Genomic DNA, 16,464 nt, shown 5'->3' on the forward strand with positions numbered 1-16,464 from the left:
CAAGGTCCTTTGCTGTTGTTCTGGGATTGATTTGCACCAAAGTACGTTCATCTCTAGGAGACAGAACGCGTCTCCCTCCTAAGCGGTATGACGGCTGCGTGGTCCCATGGTGTTTATACTTGCTTACTATTGTTTGTACAGATGAAAGTGGTACCTTCAGGCGTTTGGAAATTGCTCCCAAGGATGAACCAGACTTGTGGAGGTCTACAATTTTTGTTTTGAGGTCTTGGCTGATTTCTTTTGATTTTCCCATGATGTCAAGCGAAGAGGCACTGAGTTTGAAGGTAGGCCTTGAAATACATCCACAGGTACACCTCCAATTAACTCAAATGATGTCAATTAGCCTATCGGAAGCTTCTAAAGCCATGACATCATTTTCTGGAATTTTCCAAGCTGTTTAAAGGCACAGTCAACTTAGTGTATGTAAACTTCTGACCCACTGTAATTGTGATACAGTGAATTATAAGTGAAACAATCTGTCTGTAAACAATTGTTGGAAAAATTACTTGTGTCATGCGCAAAGTAGATGTCCTAACCGACTTGCAAAACTATAGTTTGTTAACAAGAAATGTGTGGAGTGGTTGAAAAACTAGTTTTAATGACTCCAACCTAAGTGTATGTAAACTTCCGACTTCAATTGTACATAGCTAGCACCCAAGCAGCTAGAACTGAAACAGTGTGTGTGTATGTGTGTGGAGACTGAGGTAACTCTTATGTCCAGTTCTAAATCCAGCCACTAAGCCCTAGTTCAAACAGCGCTCTATCGCCGCACCGAACAAAGAAATATGTCATTTTCACTTTGGAAGAACAGGGGATAGAGTGCCATCTGAAACATTGTAGTGCGCCGCGCCTAACTTTTGAGGATAGTTCGATAGTTTGGCAGCCTCTGCCGCTCTTTCGTCGCGGTACGGGGTGAAGCACGTCTCTGTTTCATGCAGCGCGCCAGAGTAGCTCTTCCACTGTTGGGAGAAATGGTCATGCATATTAATATATATTAATTACATGCAAATAAAAGTTGATTCGCTGCCACACCCACAACGGAAGCACAATCATGGCCTCGGATTCGCAGATGGACGCGTTACAACAGACCCAGGGTCTGTTTCTGTGGCGGCAGAAACGCTAAGGCTCATGGTTAGTGTCGTTTTTGGTGCTCTTTGAGACCAGGAAATTAAGATAAAAACACAACTTCTTAACACTGAGTTCGAAACATTAATAACTGATGGGCATCAACATCAACATAAGGATTGTTTTGCAATTTCGGGAGAAAATAGAACATCTACGTTGCACTGTAGGCCTAATATCGCTATCGCTAACAGGTCTCATGGTTTATCGCTAACAGGCCTCATGGTTTATCGCTAACAGGCCTCATGGTTTATCGCTAACAGGTGCTCATGGTTTATCGCTAACAGGTCTCATGGTTTATCGCTAACAGGCCTCATGGTTTATCGCTAATAGGTCTCATGGTTTATCGCTAAACAGGCCTCAAGGTTTATCGCTAACAGGTCTCATGTTTTATCGCTAACAGGTCTCATGGTTTATCGCTAACAGGTGCTCATGGTTTATCGCTAACAGGTCTCATGGTTTATCGCTAAACAGGTCTCATGGTTTATCGCTAAACAGGCCTCATGGTTTATCGCTAACAGGTCTCAAGGTTTATCGCTAACAGGTCTCATGGTGTATTGTAGGGATGAGGAGACTTCGTGATTCCTTAGTAAAAGGGAGTTATGAAATCTGAAGACACGTTACTTTAACCAAGACATATTAAACCGATCCTATTTACTGTTTCAAACAAGAACATTCGCGCTGCACAGGTCTGTCTTTTTAGTGCAATAAACTTGCCTGAATTCGACCCAATACCATGGGGAAGTCTGCATGTGTTGAGAGCGGTTGTATGAAACTAATCGGTACGTCAAGCTAACCTCTTAACCGTTCCAGCCCTCTCTTCATTTCTATTCAGTTCGACTCACCATAAATTCGGCTCGAAACTGTGCATAATGGCATTTCACGCCCTGCAGGACACAAATGCTGTAATGTCATCTCTCTATCCAATACATCACATACTACTGTAATGTCATCTCTCCATCTAACACCACCATATACCACCTCCACTGCCTTACTAACACCGACAGCTACCTATCTATTGTTTACAGGAAACTCATTCAACAATTCCAGATGAAGTTGCGTGGAAAAAGGAATGGGGGGGGCTAAATATACTTCTCCCATGGGCAAAGAAACTCAAAAGGGGTGATGATATTAATTTACAGTAATTTCAATCCGAATGTGCACATTTTCCAAACAGATCCGCAAGGTAGATGGATTATTTTAAATATGTTATTGGACCATAAACAGATATGGCTCATTAACCTTTACGGACCAAATAATGATGATCCACACTTCTTTGACAATATATATATAATAAATGATCAACCCTGCAAGCAATACAAGACAATATTATTATGGTGGGAGATTATAATACTGTTTTAAATAGCTCAATAGACCGTAAACGAAATCACACTACAAACTATCACCCTCCTGCTCTTAAGGAAATCGTGAATGTCATGGATACATTAGAACTAGTAGATATATGGAGGCTTAAATATCCTGATCTAGTGAGATATACATGGCGGAGACTCAATCAAGCTAGTCGTCTTGACTTATTTCTTATGTAATTCTCGTTGGCACCAAAAGTTTAAAAAGTGTTGATAGGGGACAGAATGCGGTCGGACCATCATATAATTGGCATATACATTACTCTTACTGAATTTCCACGTGGGCAAGGATATTGGAAATTTTATCAAAGCCTATTGCATTTACATTTACATTTTCGTCATTTAGCAGACGCTCTTATCCAGAGCGACTTACAAATTGGTGCATTCACCTTATGAAAGCCAGTGGGACAACCACTTTACAATTATTATTATTATTATTTTATTTTTTATTTTTTATTTTTTTATTTTTTTGGGGGGTGGGGTAGAAGGATTACTTTATCCTATCCCAGGTATTCCTTAAAGAGGTGGGGTTTCAAGTGTCTCCGGAAGGTGGTGAGTGTCTCCGCTGTCCTGGCGTCGTGAGGGAGCTTGTTCCATCATTGGGGTGCCAGAACAGCGAACAGTTTTGACAGGGCTGAGCGGGAACTGTGCTTCCGCAGAGGTAGGGGGGCCAGCAGGCCAGAGGTGGATGAACGCAATGCCCTCGTTTGGGTGTAGGGACTGATCAGAGCCTGAAGGTACGGAGGTGCCGTTCCCCTCACAGCTCCGTAGGCAAGCACCATGGTCTTGTAGCAGATGCGAGCTTCAACTGGAAGCCAGTAGAGTGTGCGGAGGAGCGGGATGACGTGAGAGAACTTGGGAAGGTTGAACACCAGACGGGCTGCGGCGTTCTGGATGAGTTGTAGGGGTTTAATGGCACAGGCAGGGAGCCCAGCCAACAGCGAGTTGCAGTAATCCAGACGGGAGATGACAAGTGCCTGGATTAGGACCTGTGCCGCTTCCTGTGTAAGGCAGGGTCGTACTCTGCGAATGTTGTAGAGCATGAACCTACAGGATCGGGTCACCACCTTGATGTTAGCGGAGAACGACAGGGTGTTGTCCAGGGTCACGCCAAGGCTCTTTGCACTCTGGGAGGAGGACACAACGGAGTTGTCAACCGTGATGGCGAGATCATGGAACGGGCATTCCTTCCTCGGGAGGAAGAGCAGCTCCGTCTTGCCGAGGTTCAGCTTGAGGTGGTGATCCGTCATCCACACTGATATGTCTGCCAGACATGCAGAGATGTGATTCGCCACCTGGTTATCAGAAGGGGGAAAGGAGAAGATTAATTGTGTGTCGTCTGCGTAGCAATGATAGGAGAGGCCATGTGAGGATATGACAGAGCCAAGTGACTTGGTGTATAGCGAGAATAGGAGAGGGCCTAGAACTGAGCCCTGGGGGACACCAGTGGTGAGAGCACGTGGTGCGGAGACAGATTCTCGCCACGCCACCTGGTAGGAGCGACCTGTCGGGTAGGACGCAATCCAAGAGTGAGCCGCGCCGGAGATGCCCAACTCGGAGAGGGTGGAGAGGAGGATCTGATGGTTAACAGTATCAAAGGCAGCAGATTGGTCTAGAAGGACGAGAGCAGAGGAGAGAGAGTTAGCTTTAGCAGTACAAGAGCCTCTGTGACACAGAGAAGAGCAGTCTCAGGTTTGGATCAAGAAGGTCATTCTGAGAGAGATAGCAAGAGAGTTGGCTAAAGACGGCACGCTCAAGAGTTTTGGACAGAAAAGAGAGAAGGGATACTGGTCTGTAGTTCGGAGGGATCGAGTGTAGGTTTTTTGAGAAGGGGAGCAACTCTCGCTCTCTTGAAGACGGAAGGGACATAGCCAGCGGTCAAGGATGAGTTGATGAGCGAGGTGAGGTAAGGGAGAAGGTCTCCGGAAATGGTCTGGAGAAGAGAGGAGGGGATAGGGTCAAACGGGCAGGTTGTTGGGCGGCCGGCCGTCACAAGTCGCAAGATTTCATCTGGAGAGAGAGGGGAGAAAGAAGTCAAAGCATAGGGTAGGGCAGTGTGAGCAGGACCAGCAGTGTCATTTGACTTAACAAACGAGGATCGGATGTCGTCAACCTTCTTTTCAAAATGGTTGACGAAGTCATCCACAGTGAAGTAGGGGGGGGAGGAGGATTCAGCAGGGAGGAGAAGGTGGCAAAGAGCTTCCTAGGGTTAGAGGCAGATGCTTGGAATTTAGAGTGGTAGAAAGTGGCTTTAGCAGCAGAAACAGAGGAAGAAAACGTAGAGAGGAGAGAGTGAAAAGATGCCAGGTCCGCAGGGAGTCTAGTTTTCCTCCATTTCTGCTCGGCTGCCCGGAGCCCTGTTCTGTGAGCTCGCAATGAGTCGTCAAGCCACGGAGCAGGAGGGGAGAACCGAGCCGGCCGGGAGGATAGGGGAAATAGAGTCAAAGGATTTAGAAAGGGAGGAGAGGAGGGTTGAGGAGTCAGAATCAGGAGATTGGAGGGAGAAGGATTGAGCAGAGGGAAGAGATGATAGGATGGAAGATGAGAGAGTAGCGGGAGAGAGAGAGCGAAGGTTGCGATGGCGCATTACCATCTGAGTAGGGGCAGAGTGAGTAGTGTTGGAGGAGAGCGAGAGAGAAAAGGATACAAAGTAGTGGTCGGAGACTTGGAGGGGAGTTGCAGTGAGAATTGGATGATAACTTGTTTTTAACTAGGACAGAGGAATTTATAACAGATTTTTTCCGACATAACATAGGTACAGCAAATCCCCTTATTGTATGGGACACTTTTAAATGTGCCTTTAGAGGCCATGCAATTGAGTACTCATCTCGAAAACAAAAGCAATTTAGGTCAAAAGAGTCCACACTAACAAAGGAAATAGAAGGTCTAACAGAACAGATAGATAGCAATAAAAACTGTAAGATAGAGGCTCAGAATAAATTAGAGGAAAAACAAAAAGAAATGAAGAAACTTATTCAAGAAAGATCAAGTGTAATACAGTGGGGAAAATAAGTATTTAGTCAGCCACCAATTGTGCAAGTTCTCCCACTTAAAAAGATGAGAGAGGCCTGTAATTTTCATCATAGGTACACGTCAACTATGACAGACAAATTGAGGGAAAAAAAATCCAGAAAATCACATTGTAGGATTTTTTATGAATTTATTTGCAAATTATGGTGGAAAATAAGTATTTGGTCACCTACAAACAAGCAAGATTTCTGGCTCTCACAGACCTGTAACTTCTTCTTTAAGAGGCTCCTCTGTCCTCCACTCATTACCTGTATTAATGGCACCTGTTTGAACTTGTTATCAGTATAAAAGACACCTGTCCACAACCTCAAACAGTCACACTCCAAACTCCACTATGGCCAAGACCAAAGAGCTGTCAAAGGACACCAGAAACACAATTGTAGACCTGCACCAGGCTGGGAAGACTGAATCTGCAATAGGTAAGCAGCTTGGTTTGAAGAAATCAACTGTGGGAGCAATTATTAGGAAATGGAAGACATACAAGACCACTGATAATCTTCCTCGATCTGGGGCTCCACGCAAGATCTCAGCCCGTGGAGTCAAAATGATCAGAAGAACGGTGAGCAAAAATCCCAGAACCACACGGGGGGACCTAGTGAATGACCTGCAGAGAGCAGGGACCAAAGTAACAAAGCCTACCATCAGTAACACACTACGCCGCCAGGGACTCAAATCCTGCAGTGCCAGATGTGTCCCCCTGCTTAAGCCAGTACATGTCCAGGCTCGTCTGAAGTGCATTTCGATGATCCAGAAGAGGATTGGGAGAATGTCATATGGTCAGATGAAACCAAAATAGAACTTTTTGGTAAAAACTCAACTCGTCGTGTTTGGAGGACAAAGAATGCTGAGTTGCATCCAAAGAACACCATACCTACTGTGAAGCATGGGGGTGGAAACATCATGCTTTGGGGCTGTTTTTCTGCAAAGGGACCAGGACGACTGATCCGTGTAAAGGAAAGAATGAATGGGGCCATGTATCGTGAGATTTTGAGTGAAAACCTCCTTCCATCAGCAAGGGCATTGAAGATGAAACGTGGCTGGGTCTTTCAGCATGACAATGATCCCAAACACACCGCCCGGGCAACGAAGGAGTGGCTTCATAAGAAGCATTTCAAGGTCCTGGAGTGGCCTAGCCAGTCTCCAGATCTCAACCCCATAGAAAATCTTTGGAGGGAGTTGAAAGTCCGTGTTGCCCAGCGACAGCCCCAAAACATCACTGCTCTAGAGGAATGGGCCAAGATACCAGCAACAGTGTGTGAAAACCTTGTGAAGACTTACAGAAAACGTTTGACCTGTGTCATTGCCAACAAACGGTATATAACAAAGTATTTTGTTATTGACCAAATACTTATTTTCCACCATAATTTGCAAATAAATTCATAAAAAATCCTACAATGTGATTTTCTGGATTTTTTTTTCTCATTTTGTCTGTCATAGTTGACGTGTACCTATGATGAAAATTACAGGCCTCTCTCATCTTTTTAAGTGGGAGAACTTGCACAATTGGTGGCTGACTAAATACTTTTTTTCCCCACTGTATATTATAAAAATAAAGCAAACTGGATGGAATATGGGGAAAAATGCACCACATTCTTTTTTAATCTTCAACATAGAAATGCTACCAAAAGTAATTTGCTGAAACTGGTTACAAATGACGGAGTCACCCATGATTTACCAAAATATATTTTGAAGAAGGAAACAAAGTACTTTAAGCTTATGTTTACATTTCAGTCGCCTCCATCTCCTCTAACTGAAGCAAATTGTAGAGATTTATTTTTCTTTTGATAATGTAAAATTAACAGCCATACAGAAAGTCTCATGTGAAGGTGAAATTACAGAGGAGGAACTTCTGGATGCATTTAAAGACTTTAAGTCCGGGAAAACTCCAGGGTTGGATGGCATACCAGTCGAGGTATACCAAACCTTTTTTGATATACTCAGAGGACCGTTATTAGCATGTTTTAACCACTCCTATGCAAATGTTAGATTATCAGACACTCAAGAAGAAGGTCTGATTTCATTATTACTGAAACAGGATACAAGTGGAAAATATAAAGATCCAGTCCATTTAAAATCTTCAGTGTTGTGATGCTAAAAATCTAACAAAATGTATAGCGCATAGAATTAAAAAGGTATTGTCAGACATTATTCATTCTAATCAGACAGGTTTTTTACATGGACGATACATTGGAGATAATATAAGGCAAGTGCTGGAAACAATAGAACACTATGAAAAATCTGGGAAACCAGGTCTGCTATTCATAGCAGACTTTGAAAAGGCATTTGATAAAGTACGACTGGGGTTTATACAATGGGGAAAAAAAGTATTTAGTCAGCCACCAATTGTGCAAGTTCTCCCACTTAAAAAGATGAGAGAGGCCTGTAATTTTCATCATAGGTACACGTCAACTATGACAGACAAAATGAGGAAAAAAAATCCAGAAAATCACATTGTAGGATTTTAAATGAATTTATTTGCAAATTATGGTGGAAAATAAGTATTTGGTCAATAACAAAAGTTTCTCAATACTTTGTTATATACCCTTTGTTGGCAATGACACAGGTCAAACGTTTTCTGTAAGTCTTCACAAGGTTTTCACACACTGTTGCTGGTATTTTGGCCCATTCCTCTAGAGCAGTGATGTTTTGGGGCTGTCGCTGGGCAACACGGACTTTCAACTCCCTCCAAAGATTTTCTATGGGGTTGAGATCTGGAGACTGGCTAGGCCACTCCAGGACCTTGAAATGCTTCTTACGAAGCCACTCCTTCGTTGCCCGGGCGGTGTGTTTGGGATCATTGTCATGCTGAAAGACCCAGCCACGTTTCATCTTCAATGCCCTTGCTGATGGAAGGAGGTTTTCACTCAAAATCTCACGATACATGGCCCCATTCATTCTTTCCTTTACACGGATCAGTCGTCCTGGTCCCTTTGCAGAAAAACAGCCCCAAAGCATGATGTTTCCACCCCCATGCTTCACAGTAGGTATGGTGTTCTTTGGATGCAACTCAGCATTCTTTGTCCTCCAAACACGACGAGTTTAGTTTTTACCAAAAAGTTATATTTTGGTTTCATCTGACCATATGACATTCTCCCAATCCTCTTCTGGATCATCCAAATGCACTCTAGCAAACTTCAGATGGGCCTGGACATGTACTGGCTTAAGCAGGGGGACACGTCTTGCACTGCAGGATTTGAGTCCCTGGCAGTGCCAGGGACTCAAACACATTGTAGGATTTTTTATGAATTTATTTGCAAATTATGGTGGAAAATAAGTATTTGGTCACCTACAAACAAGCAAGATTTCTGGCTCTCACAGACCTGTAACTTCTTCTTTAAGAGGCTCCTCTGTCCTCCACTCGTTACCTGTATTAATGGCACCCGTTTGAACTTGTTATCAGTATAAAAGACACCTGTCCACAACCTCAAACAGTCACACTCCAAACTCCACTATGGCCAAGACCAAAGAGCTGTCAAAGGACACCAGAAACAAAATTGTAGACCTGCACCAGGCTGGGAAGACTGAATCTGCAATAGGTAAGCAGCTTGGTTTGAAGAAATCAACTGTGGGAGCAATTATTAGGAAATGGAAGACATACAAGACCACTGATAATCTCCCTCGATCTGGGGCTCCACGCAAGATCTCACCCCGTGGGGTCAAAATGATCACAAAAATCCCAGAACCACACGGGGGGACCTAGTGAAGACCTGCAGAGAGCTGGGACCAAAGTAACAAAGCCTACCATCAGTAACACACTACGCCGCCAGGGACTCAAATCCTGCAGTGCCAGACGTGTCCCCCTGCTTATGCCAGTACATGTTCAGGCCCGTCTGAAGTTTGCTAGAGTGCATTTGGATGATCCAGAAGAGGATTGGGAGAATGTCATATGGTCAGATGAAACCAAAATATAACTTTTTGGTAAAAACTCAACTCGTCGTGTTTGGAGGACAAAGAATGCTGAGTTGCATCCAAAGAACACCATACCTACTGTGAAGCATGGGGGTGGAAACATCATGCTTTGGGGCTGTTTTTCTGCAAAGGGACCAGGACGACTGATCCGTGTAAAGGAAAGAATGAATGGGGCCATGTATCGTGAGATTTTGAGTGAAAACCTCCTTCCATCAGCAAGGGCATTGAAGATGAAACGTGGCTGGGTCTTTCAGCATGACAATGATCCCAAACACACCGCCCGGGCAGCAAAGGAGTGGCTTCGTAAGAAGCATTTCAAGGTCCTGGAGTGGCCTAGCCAGTCTCCAGATCTCAACCCCATAGAAAATCTTTGGAGGGAGTTGAAAGTCTGTGTTGCCCAGCGACAGCCCCAAAACATCACTGCTCTAGAGGAGATCTGCATGGAGGAATGGGCCAAAATACCAGTAACAGTGTGAAAACCTTGTGAAGACTTACAGAAAACGTTTGACCTGTGTAATTGCCAACAAAGGGTATATAACAAAGTATTGAGAAACTTTTGTTATTGACCTAATACTTATTTTCCACCATAATTTGCAAATAAATTCATTAAAAATCCTACAATGTGATTTTCTGGATTTCCTCATTTTGTCTGTCATAGTTGACATGTACCTATGATGAAAATTACAGGCCTCTCTCATCTTTTTAAGTGGGAGAACTTGCACAATTGGTGGCTGACTAAATACTTTTTCCCTCCACTGTATATAAATGCCTGGAGCGTTTCAATTTTGGAGAATCTCTTATAAAATGGGTTAAAATCATGTATAGTAACCCTAGGTGTAAAATAGTAAATAATGGCTATTTCTCAGAAAGCTTTAAACTGTCAAGAGGAGTGAAACAAGGTTGTCCACTATCGGCATATCTATTTATTATGGCCATCGAAATGTTAGCTATTAAAAACAAAGTTGTCATTGTACTCTGATGATTCATGATTATTTTAAATCCACAACTTGAATCCCTCCACAGCCTCATAGAGGATCTAGATACATTTTCTAACTTCTCTTGATTACAACCAAATTATGATAAATGTAATATATTACGTATTGGATCACTAAAAAATACAATTTTACATTACCATGTAGTTTACCAATAAAATTGTCTGATGGTGATGTGGATATACTCGGAATACATATCCCAAATGAAATAAATGATCTCACTCCAATAAATTATAATAGAAAGTTAGCAAAAATAGATAAGATCTTGCTACCATGGAAAGGTAAATACCTGTCAATTTGTGGAAAAATCAACCTGATTAACTCTTTAGTATTATCCCAGTTTACCTATTTGCTTATGGTCTTGGCTACGCCTAGCGAACAGTTTTTAAAATTATATGAGAAAATAATATTCCATTTTATTTGGAACGGCAAGCCAGACAAAATTATATAATGAATATGAATTCGGAGGACAGAAATGATTAAATATTAAAGCATTAGAACTATCACTAAAAGCTTCAGTCATACAAAAGTTATACTTAAATCCAAACTGGTTCTCTAGCAAATTAGTAAGATTGTCTCACCCAATGTCACGACTTCCGCCGGCAGGCTTCGGCGCTCGTCGTCACCGGCTTACTAACCACTGCTGCTCCTATATTCATCATTACATTTGTCTTGTCTTGTCATTACACACACCTGGTTCTTATCCTCTCGTTAGTCCGTGTATAAGTGTTTCCTCTGACCCCTTGTCCTTGTGGGTGATTGTTTAATTGTGAGAGTAGTGTAGCTCGGTGGAGCTACTCGTACCATTTTGTTGCCAGGGTAGATATTTCCCCTGTGCCTATGTATTGTTGGATTCTACCGTTAGAGTGTATTGCCAGGGATGATAGTTTCCCCTGTACCTGTTTCGTTTGTCGCTATTCCAGCGCATTTGTGTGTAAAGACAGAATAAACTCTGTATTCAGTGATTACCCTCCTGTGCCTGACTCCTTCCATCACACTCATCACACCCAATGTTCAAGAATGGCCTTTTTCCCTTTATTCAGATTACAACCTCTCACTTTCAGTTATTTGAAAAGGAAATAATCTCCCAAATATCACTATATCTAAAACAAGCCATAGAAAGTTGGTTGCAATTTTAATTTAATCCTCCAGAAACGACAGAACAAATAATGCAACAAATATTGTGGTTAAACTCAAATATACTAATTGATAAAAAATACGTTATTTTTAGAAAAAATGTTTAAAAAATGTATAAACTTTGTAAATGATATCATAGGTTGGACTGCTGGAGTTATGTCACACATGCAGCTAACAAAAACATATGGAAGTGTCTGCTCTACCCAAAATTACAACCAAATAATTGCAGCATTACCACAAAAATGGAAGAGGAAAGTGGAAGGGGGAGAAAGTAAGGAACTTGTCTGTCGGCCTTGCATTAAAGAACATAATTGGTTAAAGAAAATTGTGATAAATCAAAAAGTTTACCAGTTTCATTTAAGGATCAAAGGATTGACAGCCGTCCCATATAGATTGCAAAATAGTTGGGAAGAGATTTTTGACGTACCGATTCCATGGCATAGTGTTAATGAACTGATGCGCAAAACGCCGCCGGATTCAAAACTTAGAATTTTTTTATTTAAATTATGATATACAATTCTTGCTACCAATAGAATGTTATTTATATGGGGGATACAATCTTCCCAGCCCTGCAGATTTTGCTGCGAAGAGACAGAATCATTAGATAATTTGTTTTGGTACTGCCTATTTGTAGCTTGTTTTTGGACACAGGTCCAGGAATGGCTGAAGGATTGTAATATTTACCTGGAGCTAACCCTGCAGATAGCATTACTGGGTGATCTGAGAAGTCAGTCAATCAATCAATAATATATAAAAATACTTTTAGCATAAATGTTTATTTTCAATTTGCAATCTGTAGAAACAATGAGAATAGAAGGGTTCAGAACTTTTGTAAAACATCACAGTACAGTTGAAAAATATATGGCAAATAGAAATCCAATATGGATGGTGTTAAGAGATAGATGGGAGGTGTTGAATGGAGCTGAAGGATGGGACTAATAACAACAACTAATAACAACAAGATAACTAGTGTAAGACATACTGTGTCCATAATAAGTGTATAGGTTGAGAACTTTTGTGAAAGAGCACAGTTTGGGGGATATGGTAGAGGCAAACCGGATGGACATTAAGGAGTAAAAACAAACAAAATAGAATTATTGTCAAATTGACTGTGTCCATAAAATGTATATAGTATGTATAAGCTGGAAGTAGAGGCCTCAGCGTTGTTGTTCACTAGTTTACTCCAATTAGGGAAGGGGTGTTGGGGTTGGAATGTAATAAAGGGAAATATATATATTTTTTAAAGATCTGTATATATATTTATGTATATGTATTTATATGTACAGTTAGGAAAAAAAGTATTTGATCCCCTGCTGATTTTGTACGTTTGCCCACTGACAAAGAAATGATCAGTCTATAATTTTAATGGTAGGTTTATTTGAACAGTGAGAGACAGAATAACAACAAAAAAATCCGGAAAAACGCTATAAATTATCAATTGATTTGCATTTTAATGAGGGAAATAAGTATTTGACCCCTCTGCAAAACATGACTTAGTACTTGGTGGCAAAACCCTTGTTGGCAATCACAGATGTCAGACGTTTCTTGTAGTTGGCCACCAGGTTTGCACACATCTCAGGAGGGATTTTGTCCCACACCTCTTTGCTGATCTTTTCCAAGTCATTAAGGTTTCGAGACTGACGTTTGGCAACTCGAACCTTCAGCTCCCTCCACAGATTTTCTATGGGATTAAGGTCTGGAGACTGGCTAGGCCACTCCAGGACCTTAATGTGCTTCTTCTTGAGCCACTCCTTTGTTGCCTTGGCCGTGTGTTTTGGGTCATTGTCATGCTTGAATACCCATCCACGACCCATTTTCAATGCCCTGGCTGAGGGAAGGAGGTTCTCACCCAGGATTTGACGGTACATGGCCCCGTCCATCGTCCCTTTGATGTAGTGAAGTTGTCCTGTCCCCTTAGCGGAAAAACACCCCCAAAGCATAATAATTCCACCTCCATGTTTGACGGTGGGGATGGTGTTCTTGGGGTCATAGGCAAAATTCCTCCTCCAAACACGGCGAGTTGAGTTGATGCCAAAGAGCTCCATTTTGGTCTCATCTGACCACAACACTTTCACCCAGTTCTCCTCTGAATCATTCAGATGTTCATTGGCAAACTTCAGACGGGCCTGTATATGTGCTTTCTTGAGCAGGGGGACCTCGCGGGCGCTGCAGGATTTCAGTCCTTCACGGCGTAGTGCGTTACCAATTGTTTTCTTGGTGACTATGGTCCCAGCTGCCTTGAGATCATTGACAGGATCCTCCCGTGTAGTTCTGGGCTGATTCCTCACCGTTCTCATGATCATTGCAACTCCACGAGGTGAGATCTTGCATGGAGCCCCAGGCCGAGGGAGATTGACAGTTATTTTGTGTTTCTTCCATTTGCGAATAATCGCACCAACTGTTGTCACCTTCTCACCAAGCTGCTTGACGATGGTCTTGTAGCCCATTCCAGCCTTGTGTAGGTCTACAATCTTGTCCCTGACATCCTTGGAGAGCTCTTTGGTCTTGGCCATGGTGGAGAGCTTGGAATCTGATTGATTGATTGCTTCTGTGGACAGGTGTCTTTTATACAGGTAACAAGCTGAGATTAGGAGCACTCCCTTTAAGAGTGTGCTCCTAATCTCAGCTCGTTACCTGTATAAAAGACACCTGTCCACAGAAGCAATCAATCAATCAGATTCCAAGCTCTCCACCTGGGAGCCAGAAATCTTTCTGATTGAGAGGGGGTCAAATACTTATTTCCCTAATTAAAATGCAAATCAATTTATAACATTTTTGACACGCAGATTTTTTTGTTGTTATTCTGTCTCTCACTGTTCAAATAAACCTACCATTAAAATTATAGACTGATCATTTCTTTGTCAGTGGGAAAACGTACAAAATCAGCAGGGGATCAAATACTTTTTTCCCTCACTGTATTATATAAAAGAGGCAGGGGAGATGTTATACGTTATATAGCCTCATAGCACCTTTGTGGAGAGGCAGAAAATATTTAATATACACAACCCCCTAACACCCTCCATCAGAAGTCATGGTCTGACCGTAGATTGAGAGAGAGTCAGAGAGAGGGGGAGAGGGATACTGAGACAGGGGGAAGAGAAGAGGGAGAGGGAGATTTTGAGAAATGATAAGGTGACATGATAATAGGGTTTACTGTCAGACGTTTGGAGCTGACCAGCTGTACACACACACACAGCTAAATGATAGTGGAGCGGTGAAGCCTAATTGCACTCGTATCACACATCAATAACCATCACACAAACTCAACCTGGCTGCTCATACACTGTATGTAAATGTGTGTGTGTGTGTGTCTCTCACAGCTGCTAACTCTGGAGCGAGTGACAGTAATCATCCACCAGAGTGAAGAATCCACCAGTGTAAATAGGCTTGTCTGTTACCTGCCAAGTTTATTCTCTCTGGCTCTCTCGCTCTCTCTCTCTCTCTCTCTCTCTCTCTCTCTCTCTCTCTCTCTCTCTCTCTCTCTCATATTATTGCCTGTGGAGCATAGCATTATTTAATATCCGTCTAAATCCTAATACCCATAGACTAAACTGAATGTCTGTGTGTCTGAGCTTGTACAGACTTCAACTGGTGAGGGAAGGACAGTAGGGTCATACGCAAGGCCAGGTAGAATCTGCAGTATATTGGGGTGGGGCCAGGTAGAATCTGTAGTATATTGGTTAGGGCCAGGTAGAATCTGCAGTATATTGGTTAGGGCCAGGTAGAATCTGCAGTATATTGGGGTGGGGCCAGGTAGAATCTGCAGTATATTGGTTAGGGCCAGGTAGAATCTGCAGTATATTGGGGTGGGGCCAGGTAGAATCTGCAGTATATTGGTTAGGGCCAGGTAGAATCTGTAGTATATTGGGGTGGGGCCAGGTAGAATCTGTAGTATATTGGGGTGGGGCCAGGTAGAATCTGCAGTATATTGGTTAGGGCCAGGTAGAATCTGCATTATATTGGTTAGGGCCAGGTAGAATCTGTAGTATATTGGGGTTGGGCCAGGTAGAATCTGCAGTATATTGGTTAGGGCCAGGTAGAATCTGTAGTATATTGGGGTGGGGCCAGGTAGAATCTGTAGTATATTGGTTAGGGCCAGGTAGAATCTGTAGTATATTGGGGTGGGGCCAGGTAGAATCTGTAGTATATTGGGGTGGGGCCAGGTAGAATCTGTAGTATATTGGATAGGGCCAGGTAGAATATGTAGTATATTGGGGTGGGGCCAGGTAGATTCTGCAGTATATTGGGGTGGGGCCAAGTAGAATCTGCAATATATTGGTTAAGGCCAGGTAGAATCTGCAGTATATTGGTTAGGGCCAGGTAGAATCTGCAGTATATTGGGGTGGGGCCAGGTAGAATCTGTAGTATATTGGGGTGGTGCCAGGTAGAATCTGTAGTATATTGGTTAGGGCCAAGTAGAATCTGTAGTATATTGGTTAGGGCCAGGTAGAATCTGTAGTATATTGGGGTGGGGCCAGGTAGAATCTGTAGTATATTGGGGTGGGGCCAGGTAGAATCTGTAGTATATTGGGGTGGTGCCAGGTAGAATCTGTAGTATATTGGGGTGGGGCCAGGTAGAATCTGTAGTATATTGGGGTGGGGCCAGGTAGAATCTGTAGTATATTGGTTAGGGCCAGGTAGAATCTGTAGTATATTGGTGTGGGGCCAGGTAGAATCTGTAGTATATTGGTTAGGGCCAGGTAGAATCTGTAGTATATTGGGGTGGGGCCAGGTAGAATCTGTAGTATATTGGATAGGGCCAGGTAGAATCTGCAGTATATTGGGGTGGGGCCAGGTAGAATCTGCAGTATATTGGGGTGGGGCCAGGTAGAATCTGTAGTATATTGGTTAGGGCCAGGTAGAATCTGTAGTATATTGGTTAGGGCCAGGTAGAATCTGCAGTATAT

At 42.7% G+C, this 16,464-nt stretch overlaps 1 protein-coding gene across 1 annotated transcript in view; it reads right to left on the reverse strand.

Moving 5' to 3' along the window:
* The window catches only part of LOC311117393 (syntaxin-1A-like), a gene marked incomplete at its 3' end in the record, with an annotated part of 69,029 nt that overhangs the window by 13,899 nt on the left and 38,666 nt on the right, over window positions 1–16,464 (reverse strand). The window lies entirely within an intron of this gene.

This window comes from Coregonus lavaretus (genome assembly GCF_964263955.1).
Source record: "Coregonus lavaretus genome assembly, contig: HAP1_SCAFFOLD_2521, whole genome shotgun sequence".
NCBI lineage: Eukaryota > Metazoa > Chordata > Actinopteri > Salmoniformes > Salmonidae > Coregonus > Coregonus lavaretus.